Here is an 18535-nt window from a genome sequence, read left to right as displayed (position 1 = left end):
ATTTTAAAGATTCCTCCTTGAGTTCCTTGCCCTCCTTTTTCCCAATGATCTTGCCTTCCATCCTGTGCTAGACACTCACTTTCATGTCATTCCTCCTTAAACTGACACGTGGCAAATTTCTGCACCTCCTCCATAATCTCAATATTGGACATCATCTTCTCTGACTGTATTGCCTGCATCGTGTGTTCATTCTTTTCCCAGATTTCAGCAACCTTTTGACCACATGGGGTCTACAACTTGATCCATTCACTGTCCTTCATACCCTTCATGTCCGCTCACTCCTGGCTGCTGAAGCTTTAAAAAAAGAAAATCATCACTGGATTCAGTAAAATTCAGTTCAGCTGCTCAGTCGTATCCGACTCTTTGTGACCCCATGGACTGCAGAACACCAGGCCTCCCTGACCATCACCAGCTCCGGAGCTTGCTCAAACTCACGTCCATCGAGTCAGTGACACCATCCAACCACCTCATCCTCTGTCATCCTCTTCTCCTCCCACCTTCAATCTTTCCCAGCATCAGGGTCTTTTCAAATGAGCCAGTTCTTCTCATCAGGTGGCCAAAGGATTGGAGTTTCAGCTTCAACATCAGTCCTTCCGGTGAACACCCAGGACTGATTTCCTTTAGGATGGACTGGTTGGATCTCCTTGCAGTCCAAGGGACTCTCAAGAGTCTTCTCCAACACCACAGTTCAAAAGTATCAATTCTTCGGCACTCAGCTTTGTTTATAGTCCAACTCTCACATCCATACATGACCACTGGAAAAACCATAGCTTTGACTAGATGGACCTTTGTTGACAAAGTACTGTCTCTGCTTTTTAATATGCTGTCTAGGTTGGTCATAGCTATTCTTCCAAGGAGCAAGCGTCTTTTAATTTCATGGCTGGAGTCACCCTCTGCAGTGATTTTGGAGCCCAAGAAAATAAAATCTGTCACTGTTTCCATGTTTTCCCCTTTATGTACCATGAAGTGATGGGACCCAAAGCCATGATCCTAGTTTTTACAATATTGAGTTTCAAGCCAGGTTTTCTCTCTTCTCTTTCACTTTCATCAGGAGGCTTTTTAGTTCCTCTTCACTTTCTGCCATTAGAGGGGTGTCATCTGCTTGTCTGACATTGTTGATATTTCTCCCAGCAATCTTGATTCCAGCTTGTGCTTCATCCAGCCCAACATTTGCATGATGTACTCTGCATATAAGTTAAATAAACAGGATAACAACATACAGTCTTATCATAATTTATTTCCCATTTTTGAATCAGCCATTTGTTCCATGTCTGCTTCTAATTGGTGCTTCTTGACCCACACACAGATTTCTCAGGAGACAGTAAGGTGGTCTGGTGCTCCCATCACTTGAAGAATTTTCCACAGTTTGTTGTGACCCAAATGTTGGCAATTTGATCTCTGGTTCCTCTGCCTTTTCTAAACCCAGCATGTACATCTGGAAGTTCTCTGTTCACAAACTGCTGAAGCCTAGCTTGAAGGATTTTGAGCGTTACCTTGCCGGCATGTGAAAGGAGCACAGTTGTACAGTAGTTTAAACATTCTTTGGCATTGGCCTTCATTGGGATTGGAATGAAAACTGAGCTTTCCCAGTCCTATGGCCACTGCCGAGTTTTCCAAATTTGTGGGCATGTTGAGTATGGCACTTTAACAGCATCATCTTTTAGGATTTGAAATAACTCAGCTGAATTCCATCACCTCCGTTAGCTTTGGTTTTGTAGTAATGCTTCCTAAGGTGCACTTGACTTCACACTCCAAGATGTCTGTCTCTAGGTGAGTGACCACACCATTGTGGTTTTCCGGGTAACTAAGACCTTTTTTGTATAGTTCTTCTGTGTATTCATACCACCTCTTGTGCTTTTGCTTTTAAGAAACATTTGTGATTAATTTTGCTATGCAGTAGAAGCTAATGACATTGTAAAGAAGCTATACTTCAGTAAAAATTAATTTAAAAAATAAATAAATACATAATATAACAGACCAGTAATCCAAAAAATGTCATTTTAAGAGAGAGAAAACCAAAATTTAGTTTTGCAACAGTATATTGTTTGATACTAAAGCTATTTTTGTGCTTAATGTTATAAACAAACCCATCAGGTATCATCCTGCTTTGACCAAGAGTAATAAAAACCATTTTCCATGAAGAAAAAAGAAACATTTGACCATTCTCTCATGCAGTTACAATGCATGTTTTATCTGAAGCCACAAATTACAGTTGACTTGTTCACTGCTTTTTCCATGATTTGTCAAGGAACAAATAAGTCAGAGTGCCCGTTAAACAGTTACACTTCATTCTTAAGTTAAAATCCAACAAGATACTAAGTTGAAACAGCCACAAAACAAACAGATTCTAGATTGTTCCCCATCATCAGTGTTATATATAGAGAAAGAGGCCATCTTATAAAGGGACAGTCTATACCTTTGGCCACATTTTTCAGATGCTTTCTATCATCTTTCTCAAATCCTTCAAGAAAAAGTTAATGGGAAAAGAATTAGAAAAAAATAGATGCATGTATGTATAACTGAATCACTTTGCTGTACACCTGAAACTAACACAAGATTGTTAATCAACTATAATATAAATTTTGAAATTAAATTTATCTGAAATAAACATGAGAATCAGAGGTTTTCAGTTTTAATCAATTCAACCTGAAGACTTGAAAGCCAATTCTGCATCCATTTACTTGTCAAATTTTTATAAAGGAAAATTTTCCTTATAGAAACAGAATTTTAAGTTTTAGATGTTAAGTGGACTATTATTTATGTGGTAGTGGCCATATAACTGTAGTCATCCGTGACGTGGAAAAAACTAGAGGTCAATGTCTGTCATCTAGTTTGATCCTTCTGCTGTTAAAGAAAGGAAGGAGCAACCCAATGAGATTAAATGGGCAGCTTAATGTGATAAGGAAATGAACCCAGGTTGACACCCAGGATCTCCTGTTTACAGCCACTAATGCTTATTGAGCATGTAAGTGGGGAGCAAACACTTTGCCAAGCGTTTTACATGCATCACAAAATCCTCACAACAAGGTAGTGAGGTAAGTCTTACTACCATCAGCCCTATTTGTTTTTCAAATGAGGAAACAGCTCAGAGAGGCTAAATAACATTTCACTATTACACAGCAAGTGAGGTCCAGTCACACTGAGCTCTTGTTTCCCCAGCACCTTATGCCTTTCCCATCCCTGTGCCTTTGCTCATGTTCCTTCTGCCTGGAAGTCCTGTTGGTGTAGGTCTCTTCCCCCCATCCTTAAGTTGAAACATGTATGTTACCATATGTGAAACAGATCGCCAGTCCAGGTTCAATGCATGAGACAGGGTGTGCGGGGCTGTGCACTGGGATGACCCTGAGGGATGGGATGGGGAGGGAGGTGAGAGGGGGTTTCAGGATGGGGAACACATGTACACCCATGGCTGATTCATGTCAATGTATGGCAAAAACCACTACAATATTGTAAAGTAATTAGCCTTCAATTAAAATAAATAAATATTTTTTAAAAAGATTAAAAATAAACACAAAACACTGAAATGTCAGTACTTTTCACAAACCATTCCAGCCATCTCCTCTGGAGTCTAGTAACGCTTTGATCACACTTCTATCAAAGCCCTTATTTTGTATTATTATAAATTATCTTTTCATGTGTCTTTCTTCTCACAAGACTATTAGCTTCTTAAAGACTCTGCCTTATTTATATTTCTTGGACTTAACAGTTATCTAAGACGTAGAAGATGTCTAACAGTTGTTGGTTAGATAACTAAATTCTAAGACAAACTGTGTGTTTTAAAGACCTGAGCTGATATATGCAGATTTTCAGGGGCTTGAAACAATTTGGACCTTAAGTATTGTTTGTAATTATTTGCACACCAAGCTACAAGTCTTTCTCATAGACTAAATAATCAAGTGCCTTTCCATTTGGAGAGTTACGCATCTCCTTTTATGACTCAGGAAATACGAGTAATATATAATATAATTAGATCATTTTTCATAATCTTCCAATAAAATGGAAGAAATGGCTTTCTGGTAAATAAAAAACACTTTGAGATCCTCTCTCTTGAAATGCTTATTTCAGAGAATCATTTGGAATAGTTTTAGAACGTTATTTCTGTGTTTCTATAGAATAGTGTATATAATTTGAAAGCCTGCTGTTCTACAGATTCAGTTATTAAATATTGAAATAGATCTTTCTAGAGTAAATACATCTGGTATTCAGTTTCAAAATTATTTATTAAATTGTAACATTTTTCCAGAACACAAAGTAGAAATATTTAAAATTATTAATATAACAATGCTATTTCAGAAATGCGAAATATTTCTCCTATTTTATTCATGTCCTTTTCGCTATTCTATTTGGTTGTTATTGTTGTTTTTTAAATACCTATCACAGAATGGCTAAGATATATCCCCTTAAATTCCTTTTAATAGACTCTCTTTAATATCAAAATATATTTCATTATCAAACATGATGATTTTCTTTCTCTTCTACTCGGGATCTCTGAATAATTTGGCAGTAATTGAACAAGACTGAATTTCATAAATATTATGTTCCCTCAGAGAACAAGTCAATTAAGTCTCTATTTTCCCCAAACTGTTTTGTTTTTCTGAAAAAATACAATAATTACTAGTAGTCAAAATTATAAAGGCAGTAAGTAGAATGGTAGTTGCCAGGGGTTAGGGAGGAGGGCAGAATGGAGAATAATTTTTTAAGAGCATGGAGTTACAGTTTTTCAAGATGAAAGAGTTCTGGAGGAGAATGGCAGTAAGGGTAGCACATTATGAATGTTATTTAATGCCATTGAACTGATGTTTAAAATAGTTAAGATGGTAAATTTTATGTTTGTGTACTTTACCACAATAAAAAAAAATTTAGGAAAAACTCAAGTTGTAAGAGTCACCTGAAAGTTTGTTCACCTTGGGGAAAAGTTTAACATGAAATCAGAGTTGCTCAGTATTTCTCCAAATTTTTGTCAGAACTTATTGAAAACAGTTCAAAAATATGGTGCTCTAATTTCAACTCTGTCATTATTAATTCAGTTTATTTATTGATTGCTCACTTTATGTTCAGCTTTCTGCTAGATGATAGCCCTTAGATGATAGTTTAATCAAAAAAACATGTTAATTGCATTGTTGATTTCACACTCCACAACAGACATGCTGCTGAGAACAGAGGAATCCATGTGCTGTGCTCTCAGTCATGTCCACTCTTTGCAACCGCATGGACTGTAGCCCGCCAGGCTCTTCTGTCCATGGGGATTCTCCAGGCAAGAATACTGGAGTGGGTTACCATGCCCTCCTCATAGGAATCCTTATGCAGAAATAAATAGCATATCCATGATGGACTGATAAAAATGATAGGCATACTTTAAAAAGTAGGATGACTCTTTAATTTCCACAAAAGCATACCAAATAAATGCCAAACTATTAATGGACATATCTTAGATACTATGTTATTATTGCTATTTTTGGAGATACTGAGTTTTTTATTTATAAAGACTATGTTAACCACAAAGTTACATTCATATGTGTGTTGTGTGTTTAGTCACTCAGTCGTGTCCAACTCTTTGCAGCCCCATAGCCTGCCAGGCTCCTTTGTCCATGGGGATTCTCCAGGCAAGAATACTGGAGTGGGTTGCCATGAAGCCTGAAGGAGGCTTCAGGGGATCTTCCCAACACAGGAATTGAACCCAGGTCTCCTGCATTGCAGGCAGATTCTTTACTATCTGAGCCACCAGGGAAGTCTAAGAATACTGGAGTGGGAAGCCTATCCCTTCTCCAGGGGAACTTTCCAACCCGGGAATCGAACCAGGGTATCCTGCATTGCAGGGGGATTCTTTACCAGTTGAGCTACCCTGGAAGCTCACTCATATGTGTATTACTCAACCATGAAAAGAAACTAATTTGAGTCAGTTCTAGTGAGGTGGATGAACCTAGAGCCTGTTATACAGAGTGAAGTAAGTCAGAAAGAGAAAAATAAATATAGTGTATTAATGCATATATATGATAATCTAGAAAAATGGTACTGATGAATCTATTTGTAGGGCAGCAATTCAGATGCAGACAGAGAAAACAGTCTTGTGGACACAGCGGGGGAAAGAGAGAGGGTGGGACAAATACTAGCACTGACACATATACATTACCATGTATAAAACAGGTAGCCAGTGGGAACTTGCTGTGTGACACAGGGAGCTCAACCCAGTGCTCTGTGATAACCCAGAAGGGTGGGATGGGGTGGGAGATGAGAGGGAGGTTTAAGAAGGAGGGGACATATGTATACCTGTGGCTGATTCACATTGATGTAATGGCAGAAACCTACACAATATTGTAAAGCAGTTGTCCTCAAATTAAAAATAAATTTTAAAAAAGAAAATATTATATTCATATGTAAATATGATAATTATTAAAAAGGCTATTTTTTTAAAATTGAGCATCCTAATTTAAAATTTTTAACAGATCTTTAATTGATAACAAAATTGTATATTTTTATTTGGGAGAGGTATAAAAGCCCTCACTAAAAATATACAGCTGTGAGTAGGTAAAGAATGGAAAAGAAAGAAGGCTGGAAAGTTATTTTGAGACATCTTCCCTTCTGCCATTGATTGCTTATATAGTCTTCAAGTTACCAATATATTGAAAACATCTCAAAGAGCTACAAAAAAATATGTGACAAAGAATTAAAGTAATTAAACTGAAGCTCATCTATATTCTAGTAACAAGAAGCCAGCCTCCTTAATTGTGTTCAGCACTCTGAATTTTCTTTGTTTCATTTTCAGAGTAAGTATCACGAAAACATAGAAATTAGGTACAGAAACGCAGAGAACTAGGAGTTGTCCTTAGTACAACGGGGTTTTTTTTCTTCTCTAATCGTCAATTATAAATGGGTATCACATAGATAGTTCAACGTACCTTCCAATTCATGGATGTGTAGAACATTGTAGACGAGTACATACAGTAAAGTCAGGGCTTCCCAGGTGGCACAGTGATAAAGATCCACCTTCCAATGCAGAAAATGAAAGATTCACCTGGAGAAGGAAATGGCAACCCACACTCCAGTATTCTTGCCTTGGAAGTCCCGTGGACAGAGGAGCCTGGCGGACTACAATCCATGGGGGTCGCAAAGAGTCAGACACAACTGAGCACATGTGCACACACACACACACACACACATACAGGAAATCTCATCCCTTGATGAAACCAGATAAAACATAATCATATTTACATAATGCATTTTCATACACACTGGGACATCTGAACCTGAGAACAACCCTGTAGGTACTAGAGGATTTTATCCTTATTTCACAGATGGAGAAACCAAGGCACAGTAACATTAAGAGACTTGTCAAATGTTACCCAGTGATTTAGTATGCCAAGGGCTGAAGCGCAAGTCTTCTGGTTCCAAGACCAGTGATCTTTTTCTAGATCACTTTTGAGTCCCCAGAAAGCTATAAATGGAAATTTGTTGCATGTTCATCCCCTTACCTTCTAAGTCAAGACTGTAGAGCGTAGGTGCCCTCTGGGTACCTCTCTGCTCTCCCTGTCTCTGTAGACTCTGTAAAGTATACGCACCGTGTATCCTACCCTTTAATCACCTTCTCCAGATGTGTCTCAGTGTCCCTACCACTTGCCCCTTGTTTACTCCTCATCCTTGGAGAAAGCTGAGGAATGATCGTAATTAGGAGTTGTTAGTTAAGGAGTTTGTGAAAGGTAAAGTAAACTTTCTCCTGGTAGAAAAAAGAAAGAAGAACCAAACCAGCACTTGAGTCACACATGCGTTATTAACTTAGCAAAGGAATCACCATACTGGATATCAGTGGAAGATCTCCCTGAAGAACAGTAAGTTTCAGAGATACAGAAGGAATTGGATCAGATTACCCTGATAATCTAAAATGCAGTTCATCTGCCTGTAGATAGTTTGAGCATACCGTAAAAATATCCAAGTTGAAGGACACCAACCCAAATCTGGAATCAAATGAAACACTAGATGTGCAATAGTTTTAAAACTAAAAAATAATGTCTCAAGTACATAGAACCTGGTAAGACTAATTAATTACGGTTGATAATAACTTTTCCTAAGTAACATCGTCATATTTCTTGGTTTCCCCATGTTATTTATTGTCATTGGAAGGGCTCTCTCCCCTGATAAAAGGAAAGTGGAAACTTGGTACTCTGAAGCCCTGATAATGTCGAGTTAGCCAGTCCATTTCCCCTAACCTCCTCCCCACTTTTTACTGGTTTTCAAATGAAAGCAAATCATACAGGGGAAATTGAAACCGTAACTGCTTCTGTTACACTCTGTTCCTCAGGGGGTACTTGGACTGAAAGGAATGCACACCAGCAAAACACATTTAAGGTACAAGTTATATGAGTCATCAGATGCTGTTTGTCTAATTCTAAAACATTGAGAAGCTAAATTGTACTGGGATAATTGGTGAGCAATGTTCTGACCTCTAGCATTTCCAAGTCTCACTTGACTTTCTAGCTGAGAGGTATTTTTTTAAGAGGACTGTGTCGCTTTAATTTTGTGATATCCCAAGCCCATTTTGCTCCAGGCCATGTATAATTGTGCATTTTTTATTTAAAAGGCAGAATAAGTAAAGATGGGGTTGAAGGTGAATGAAGACCATGACAAAACAACCAAACTAATGGGGCATTACTTTAGAATGCTGATACCAAAATTCTGTAGTTTCTTGGAGAGATCTTAATAAAACAGATATTGATAAATGCTTCAGTGTCGAAAAATGAACAGCAAGACCCTTTTGGCCCTCCTATAGAAATGTTGCCTGTCTTACCTAACTAGTGCCATGAAAATCAAAAAGTTAAAATTACACTTTAATGTTTAGCTGTATCAAAAAGAGAACATTTTCTTCAAGCCAAGAATGGTCCAGAGTGGATAATCATATACTGTGGGTTAAAAGAAGATAAATTGTGTCTGGACTTTTTAAAATAAAAATATGCAAAAAGTAAATCCAGTAATTTGGGGGAAATTTTTTAATGATCGGCTCAAGTTAAGATTTTTACATACTGTAGTGGTGACCATCCATCTTAGGATACTTCCAGTTGAATCGGGCATTGTATTTCAACCAGTTTCCCTAAACCACTCTTTTTTTTTTTTTGTCTAAAACTCTCATAGCTTGATCTAAAAATATATGTCTTGTCAAACACTGATTTAAAATTGATTTTCATTTTTTGGTTCCCCCAAATTGACCAGATTCAATGGAAATGGTATTTTGAAGTCAAATGTTTGCATTAGAATAATTATACTTGAAGTCTGGGTTTTTCCAGAGTTGTGTCTTTGCTTAATATGTCATTATGGGGCTCTGAGAGCACCATGACTGTTAAAAAGATGTTTCCTCAAAAATATTTATGGATTTGCACTTGACAAAACCATATGACAGTCCTCCAAAACAGCCATTTTTTTTCATGTTCAAGAGTAGAATACAGTGTCTCAATAAGCCAGTGGAACACACTTATGATCAGTTGTGCTTTGGATTGGATTGCTAGGCAGCAACATGAGACTATTATTTTACAGTGAGATTAATTAGTAGAAATCTATCCCAGATTCATGCTATTTCTAAACCAAACTCTTTTCCTAAAGACTTTTTGACCTATAAAATCAGATAACTTTCTTTTTTTATTGTTTTATTGCAATATAGTTGATTTACAGTATCGTGTTAATTTCAGGTATGCAGCATAGCAATTCAGTTACATATATATATATATATATATATATATATATATTTCAGATTCTTTTCCCTTATAGAGTATTAAAAAATATTGAGTAATAATATGTGCTCTACAGCAGGCCCTTGTTTTTTATCTGTCTCATAAGTGATAGTATGTATATGTTGCACTTCTCTGGTGGCTCAGATGGTAAAGAATCTGCCTGCAATGCAGGAGACCTGGGGGTTTGATCCTTGGGTCAGGATCACCTGGAGAGGGAATGGCTACCCACTCCAGTATTCTTGGCTGAAGAATCCCATGGACACAGGAGCCTGGCGGGCTACATCCATGGGGTCTCAGTTAGACATGACTGAGTGACTAACACCCACGTGCGCACACACACACACACACACACACACACACACACACACACACGTATGTGTTAATCCCAACTCCCTAATTTATCTCATCCCATTTGGTAACCATAATTGTGTTTTCTATACCTGTGAGTCTCTTTCTTTTGGGAAATAAGTTCATTTGTATTTTTTTTTTTTAGATTCCACATATAAGTTATTTCATATGATATTTGTCTTTCTCTTTCTGGCCTATTTCATTTGGTATGATAATCTGTTATATTTCTTCCGTGTCTTAGCTATTGTAAATAGTGCTGTAATGAACGTTGGAGTACATGTATGCTTTAGAGCTATGTTTTTGTCTAGATATATGACCAGGACTGGGTTTGCTGGATCATATGGTGGTTCTCTTTTTAGTTTTTTAAGGAACTTCCATACTGCTCTCATAGTGGCTGTACCAGTTTACATTCCAATCAACAGTGTAGGAGGATACCTTTTTTCCATTCCCTTTCCAACATTATTTGTATGCCTTTGATAATGGCCATTTTGACCGGTGGGAGGTGGTACCTCATTGTAGTTTGGCTTTGCATGTTTATGATAATTAGCAATTTCATGTGCTTTTTGGCCATCTGTATGTCTTTACAGAAATGTCTATGTAGACCTTCTGCCCATTTTTTGATTGGGTTGTTTGTTTTGAACTATATGAGCTGTTTGTTTTGGAGACTAATCCCTTGTCAGCTGCATCGTTTGCAAATATTTTTTCCCATTCTGTAGGTTGTCCTTATGGTTTCCTTTGCTATGCAAAAGCTTTTAATTTGGTCCCCTTTGTTTATTTTTATTTTTATTTCCATTACTGTAAGACAGAGATTCAAAAAAAAATTATTGCAATTTATGTTAGAGTGTTCTGCCTATATTTTCCTCTAGAAGTTTTATAGTATCTGGTTTTACATTTAGGTCTTTAATCCATTTTGAATTTATTTTTGTATATGGTGTTAGAGAATGCTCTGATTTCATTATTTTACATATAGTTTTCCTAGCAGCACTTATTCAAGAGACTGTCTTTTCTCCATTGTGTGTATTCTTGCCTCTTTTATTATAGATTAATTCACCATAGGTGCATGGGTTTATTTCTGGGCTTTCTGTTCTGTTACATTGATCTATATTTCTGTTGTTGTGCCAGTACCATATGAATAGATAAAGAAGATGTCATACACACACACACACATACACACACACACAGCTTCCCAGGTGGCTCAGTGGTAAAGAATCTGTCTGCCAATGCAGGAGGCGCAGGTCCCATCCCTGGGTCAGAAAGATCTCCTGGAGAAGAAAATGGCAACCGACTCCAGTATTGTTGCCTGGAAAATTCTGTGGACAGATGAGCCTGGCAGGCTATAATCCATGGGATTGCAAAGAGTTGGACGAGACTGAGAGACTGAGCATGCATGCACACACACACATAACATATATGTATGTGTGTGTGTGTGAGTTTGTGTATGTGTATAACGGAATGTTGCTGCTACTGCTAAGTCCTTCAGTCGTGTCCGACTCTGTGGGACCCCATAGATGGCAGCCCACCAGGCTCCCCCGTCCCTGGGACTCTCCAGGCAAGAACACTGGAGTGGGTTGCCATTTCCTTCTCTAATGCATGAAAGTGAAAAGTGAAAGGGAAGTCGCTCAGTCATTTCCGACTCTTTGCGACCCCATGGACTGCAGCCCACCAGGCTCCTCCGTCCATGGGATTTTCCAGGCAAGAGTACTGGAGTGGGGTGCCATTGCCTTCTCCATAATGGAATGTTACTCAGCCATAAAAAAGAATGATTGATTGACCTAGAGATTATCATACTAAGTAGAATTAGATAATTTTAAATACTAAATTTTTCTTTAAAATATTTATTTAGTCTATAAATACTTACATTTTGCTTAAATTACTGCTTAAATTATTTATTATTTTATTAATTATTAAATGGTCTTATTGTAGGTATTAAAAAACAGGGGTGAAATGTGAACTTTTTTCCTCTACGTCTTATAGAAATAAACACTCTTGATTATGATAACTGCTTAAAGAAAAGAAAGAAAGAAAGTGAAGTCGCTCAGTCATGTCTGACTGTTTGCAACCCCATGGACTGTGGCCTACCACGCTCTTCTGTCTATGGGATTTTCCAGGCAAGAGTACTGGAGTGGGTTGCCATTTCCTTCTCCAGGGGATCTTGCCGACCCAGGGATTGAACCCAGGTCTCCCACGTTGTATACAGACGCTTTACAGTCTGAGCCACCAGGGAAGTCCATGATAACTGCTTGGTGAGCACTGAATTAGAAAAAGAGATAGGATAAGTGACTCTTGTCCTCATGCTAAGTTGATAAATCTTTCTGCTGTGGAAAGTTTTATTATTTTGAGTCGGTTTATCAAGCCATACATTTACTTGACCTGGGCTGATTTTTCCTTTCAAATATACTTTTTCTGGGTAAAGAAACTGTCTCCTGATTGTTATTACAGTTTTTCTCACAGAATGAAATTCAGTAGTTTATATTACAGTCCTTTAAAATACTATTTCAGGGATTCGCTGGTGGTCCAGTAGTGAAGACTCCACACTTCCACTGCAAGGGGCACAGGTTTGATCCCTGATTGGGGAACTAAGACCCCACAAGCCACGCAGTGCAGCCAAATAAATAAACATTTTTTAAAAATGCAATTGCATTTGTATTGTCTCCTAAACCACTCTGTCCCCATGTTTATAAAAAATGGGGTTTCATTCTTGAAAATAATGAATACTTTTATATTTATATTTTCACTAATTTTACTCTGAGTTCTGAGTTACTTTATTGTTACCTATCATGTACCTATTAAAAATATTTTGGTTGCACTTCCTAAATTACCGTTTAAAGATTTAAGTCACTTAGACATTGGTAGACTTTTATTCTTCTATAAACCTGCCACTTCTACCTACCATCTTTATTTGCAGAGGGCATTACAAAAGAAAGATATATAAAAGCAAAGTAGGTGGTCCATTGTTGAGAATTTTGGTGTTACTATAGACCAGTGCCATCCAGTGGAACTCTTTGTGATGGAAATGCGCTGTCCCAGTAACTACTAACTGTGTGACTGGAGAAGTCAATATTTAATAGTATTTGATTTTAATTAATTTAATTTTAAGTAGTCGCATGTGGCTTGTAGCTACCATTTTGCACAGCTCAGAAGACTATTAAGATCAAAAGAACCATGGAATTTGCTCAATTGCACTTCCAGGTACTGTCATGAATTAACTCATCCTAAATCATTGAGAAACAATCAGTTAGCAGTTAAGAGCGCAGGCTCTCAGGCCAGATACCTGGGTTCACATCTGACATCTGTATGGCTGGTCTAGAGCAAGTTATGTTACAAACCTCTCTTATTTAGTTTCCTCCTTTATTGTTGTTATTCATTCACTGAGTCATGTCTGACTCTTTGTGACCCCATGGACTACAGAACGGTAGGCTTCCCTGTTCTTCACTGTCTCCTGGAGTTTGCCCAAACTCATGTCTATTAAGTTGGTGATGCCATCTAACCATCTCATCCTCTGTCGTCCCCTTCTTCTCCTGCCCTTAATCTTTCCCCGCATCAGGGTCTTTTCCAATGAGTCTGCTCTTTGCATCAGGTGCCCAAAGTATTGGAGCTTCAGCTTCAGCATCAGGCCTTCCAATGAATATTCAGGGTTGATTTCCTTTAGGATTGACTGGTTTGATCTCCTTTCAATCCAAGGGACTCTCAAGCATCTTCTCCAGCACCACAATTTAAAGCCTCAGTTCTTCAGTGCTCAGCCTTTTTTATGGTCCAGCTTTCACATCGATACATGACTACTGGAGTTCTGACTATATAGACCTTTTTAGCAAAGTGATGTCTTTGCTTTTTAATATGCTGTCTAGGTTTGTCATAGCTTTTCTTCCAAGGAGCAGATGTGTTTTAATTTCATGGCTGCAGTCACTTCTGCAGTGATTTTGGAGCCCATTCTCCTTTATATGATAGAGTTAAAGAATAGTGCCTACCTCTTAGGATGTTTGTGACAAATGATTTAGAATATTCAGTGTGCTGCCTTTAACGGTGGTAATAATGATGCTTAAGCATCTGAAAACAGATAACCTAGTTTGGGAGGAGCTGTAGGAATCAAAGTAGCTATAAATATGCTATCTACCACAACCAGGTATAACCTGCTGCTGCTGCTGCTGCTAAGTCGCTTCAGTCGTGTCCGACTCTGTGCGACCCCAAAGATGGAAGCCCACCATATTCCCCCGTCCCTGTATCCAAATTCATCATTAGTTCTGAAAATCAGTTGACATCATGTTTGATGAATCATGGCATCATGCCATCCTGAGTTTTTTGTTTATTTTGGTTTTTGTTTGTTTGTTCTTAGTATTGTCATTTTCTGCTGTTGGGGATGAGGGAAGGTTATAGTTATCATGTGCATTTGGTGTTTAAATACATAAAACATTTCTTGAAATATTTATTTCTGTAGTGGTCAGGGATGAGTGAAGCCTATAGTTATCAGGAATACACATATTCTTCTCTCAGAACACAGGAGAAGATGAACCCCGAGAACTCTGCTGAATTATCAAACAAGAAAATGGACCAGATTAAAAGGACAGCCCATCTCCTGTACACTCCTTGTTCATATGTGCATCTCTTCAGCTAAAGCCATGTAAACTGCATGGTAAGCACTTCATGCTCATACTTACAGAGCAAGTGTGAGTGCTTTGTTTTCAAAACATCAGTTTTTGGGCATTTGTTTTGATTTTGTAAGGAAAGATATAAGTTAAATGTGGCTATGAAACTCCAACATAATATTTACTGATGCTAGTGATGGATATAGAAAGAACCAGAGATTTTGTGAGTGATTTTTCAGTTAGCACTGTCCTACTCAAAGGCTGATATACAGATTGATGCTGATATGGGAGCTGATGGTAACTGACCAGTGACAAAATATAAATCAATGCTTTTCTCTCCATATTCTTCCATAAGCCCCTTATCTCAGGGTGACCAGTAGTGAACATTTTCCAGACTAGAATTTTGAAAAACACTGAGCAAGAATATAGCAGGTCCAATCAGTTCTGCCAGCCTGCCTTCTGTCTGTGTTATGGTTCAGGGGTCTGGTCCTGATTTGGCTGCTCATTTGCTGTGTGATTCTGATGGAATATATTCAGCGACTTTGTATCTTCGTTTTCTCCTCTATGTGCAGAGGATGTGGCATCTGATAATCCCTGAGCTCCTTCTTAGAGCTATAATTTACATTTATGCATTGATTAAGTTTAGATATAGTCATGGCTAGCCTGGTGGGCTGCCGTCTATGGGGTCGCACAGAGTCGGACACGACTGAAGCAACTTAGCAGCAGCAGCAGCAATAGAGAAAAGGCTACATAAATTATAGCAATTAAATAGTATAGTATTAGAATAATAACTGAATACTACATAAGATGGAAACAAGCAAAAGACCAAGCGTAAATTTTTAAAAACACAATTTTAAAAGCATCGTGAAACTAGGAGGCCTGTACATTGATTTTTTTCCCCCTCTGTTACCTAAATTTTTATAATGTGGTTATATTGTTCACAAATATAAATGACGAATAGCATGCAAATGCAGTCAATTAAATGTTATACAGCTACAAAATTTTGAGTTTTTCTCCATATCAGTTCAGTTCAGTCGCTCGGTCGTGTCTGACTTTGCGACCCCATGGACTGCAGCACGTCAGGCTGCCCTGTCCTTCACCAACTCCCAGAGTTTGCTCAAACTCATGTCCATCAAATCAGTGATGCCATCCAACCATCTCATCCTCTGTCATCCCCTTCTCCTCCTGCCCTCAATCTTCCCCAGCATCAGGGTCTTTTCCAATGAGTCAGTTCTTCACGTCAGGTGCCCAAAATGTTGGAGTTTCAGCTTCAACATCAGTTCTTGCAATGAGTATTCAGGACTGATGTCTTTTAATGAATGTTTCTATGGCGCTTCTCAGTTCCTTCTTCGTGTACTAGCTGAGGCTCTTCCAGAGCAAATATTTGTGTACTTCCAGCCACTCTGGAATCAAAGAAGCTTTTCCCTGGACAGTACCTATGTTATTGTTCAGTCTCCAAGTCGTGTCCAACTCTTTGCAACCCCATGGACTGCAGCATGCCAGACTTCTCTGACCTAGAGTTTGCTCAAATTCATGTCTGGTGAGTCAAGGATGCCATCCAACCATCTCATCCTCTGTCGTCCCCTTCTCCTCCTACCTTCAATCTTTCCAGCCTTCTATTGTATTAAAGGAGGACCAGCTTCTTCTAGCTAAGACTACCTCCAGCTGTTCTTTGTATTACATTCCATCCTTCTCAGAAGACTTAATCATTTCCATCTTTAGAAATTACAATTCCCTCCCTTGACTCTATATCCTTTTCCAACTATTCTCTCCCATTCCTCTCCTCTGCACAACCAAACTTCTAAAATTGAAGTATAGTTGATTTACAATTTGCAGCAAAATGGATGGACTTGAGAATGTAATGCGTAGTAAAATATATCAGGAAAAAACAAATACTGTATGTATCACTTATATGTGGGATCTGAAAGATAATACAATGAATGTATATGCCAAACAGAAACAGACTCACAGACATAGAAGACAAACTTGTTACCAAAGGGGAGAGCCAAGGCAGGACGAGTTAGGAATATGGGATTAATGCAACCAAACTTTTGAAAGAGTTGTTTAAGCTGACTGACTTCCTTTCCTTACCTCGAGTCTGTACCTCACCCTGGTGGCTCAGTTGGTAAAGAATCTGCCCACAATGCGGGAGACCTGGGTTCAATCCCTCCGGGAGTCAAGAAGATCTCCTGGAGAAAGGAATGTCTATCCACTCCAGGATTCTTGCTGGAGAATTCTGTGGACACACGGGCCTGGTGGGCTACAGTCCATAGGGTCACAAAAGAGTCAGACATGACAGCGATTTACACTCCTCCAACCTGATGTGATGAACTGACTTATTGGAAAAGACCCTGATGCTGGGAAAGATTGAAGGCAGGAGGAGAAGGGGATGACAGAGGGTGAGATGGTTGGATGGCATCACCAACTCAATGGACATGGGTTTGGGTGGACTCCGGGAGTTGGTGATGGACAGGGAGGCCTGGCATGCTGCGGTTCATGGGGTCGCAAAGAGTCAGACATGACTGAGCGACTGAACTGAACTGAATTAATCCAACATCCTAGGACTATACTCAAACGGCCTGTCATCTGATTGTCATTGACCCCCCCCCCCACCATGTAGCTAAATTCAGAAAATTTTCTTGGTTTCAGGTACAGGATTCACTTTACAATAAAAGAGAAAGCAAATTTGTTAAGGGAGTTTAAATAGCACACAGATTTCTAAGAGGGCCAGTGAGACAGACTCTAGCTAAATATCCAGGAGGAAGGCCCAGCTGAGGCAACAGCAGCAGAACTTCCAGCTGATGGTAGAAACTCTGCTCTTCCCGTCTGGGAATTGCCAGACCCTCCTACCACCTTCATGCCAGAAGACCAAGTCTTTTCAATGCAGTCATCTCTTCCCTCTGCTAAATAAATAGATTAGTCATTCACGCATGTTCAGTGGTTTATTTATCATTAATTCTCACAACCCAAGATCACACATCATACCTGAATGTTATGCATGAATACTGTCAATGTTCTTAGTTCATGATAACAAGGTTTAACACGATATTTTTAATATGTGTGTGTACATGTTTAAAAATATAAACCCTTTATCTGGAAATAAATATTACAGTTTTTAATATGGTAAAACTGATACTGTCCTCTCAAAATCAACGTGCCATTTTATAGGTTCCAGTATCAACATATTCAAGTGACTTTAGCTTGTGATTCAGGTTTTTCGTTGTTCAAGGGTGGCGCTATGGTTTTAAACTTTATTCATTTTGTAGCAGTTTTTATATTTCAGTTCCAAACTCTAACCATGGAATAATATTTACTGGTTCTGTTTCTTGCTTGTTTCTCTTTTCTCTCGTCCTCCGTCAAGATTGTCCAAGAATTAATGAATTGTGTGCATCAAATATTAGTACTAATGACCTTATTTCCATAAAAATAGACTCACACTTTGCCAGCTTTTCCTTTTGCAAGCTTGCCTGTAGGAAATGATCCATTTGTTTAAAAATTAAAAGAAATTAGAAAACGTTTGCCTCCTATAAAGCTGGCCATGGCATAGACGTTAATCTGTTTCAGCATTTTCCCAAAAGAGGATTTTTTTAAATCCAGCTGTGCTGACAGCTCTAATAACTATTTCTTCATCTATTTTTTTCCTTAAAAACTAGTGACAGAAGCTAACTTTCTCAGTCTCATAAAGTATTCCTTGGAAATGAGACACAGAATGTATATGAACATCCAATTAGAGATACGATCTTATTTTGGAGGAGAGAGAGACTGGAATTTGTGAGTTTCATAGAGGAAGTAACTTTTCAGATGAAGAACTTCAGAAACCTGTGGAGACTTCTTAGGTCTTTGCTGGGTACTAAGCCATATATGTTTAAGGTGACACTCCACAGTCAAACAAAG

The 18535-nt window shown here is 38.4% G+C and overlaps 1 protein-coding gene across 7 annotated transcripts in view; it reads left to right on the top strand.

Moving 5' to 3' along the window:
* Window positions 1–18535, top strand: part of RGS17 (regulator of G protein signaling 17) — a 103262-nt gene that overhangs the window by 28277 nt on the left and 56450 nt on the right. The window contains exon 2 of one of the 7 annotated variants that reach the window (XM_024996440.2): window positions 14550–14688. The gene's annotated coding sequence lies outside the window, so the exon portion shown is untranslated. 7 annotated transcript variants of the gene reach the window in all.

This window comes from Bos taurus, chromosome 9, assembly GCF_002263795.3.
Source record: "Bos taurus isolate L1 Dominette 01449 registration number 42190680 breed Hereford chromosome 9, ARS-UCD2.0, whole genome shotgun sequence".
NCBI lineage: Eukaryota > Metazoa > Chordata > Mammalia > Artiodactyla > Bovidae > Bos > Bos taurus.
The sequence above is the reverse complement of the archived record's forward strand: the minus strand, read 5'-3'. Positions and strand labels throughout refer to the sequence as shown.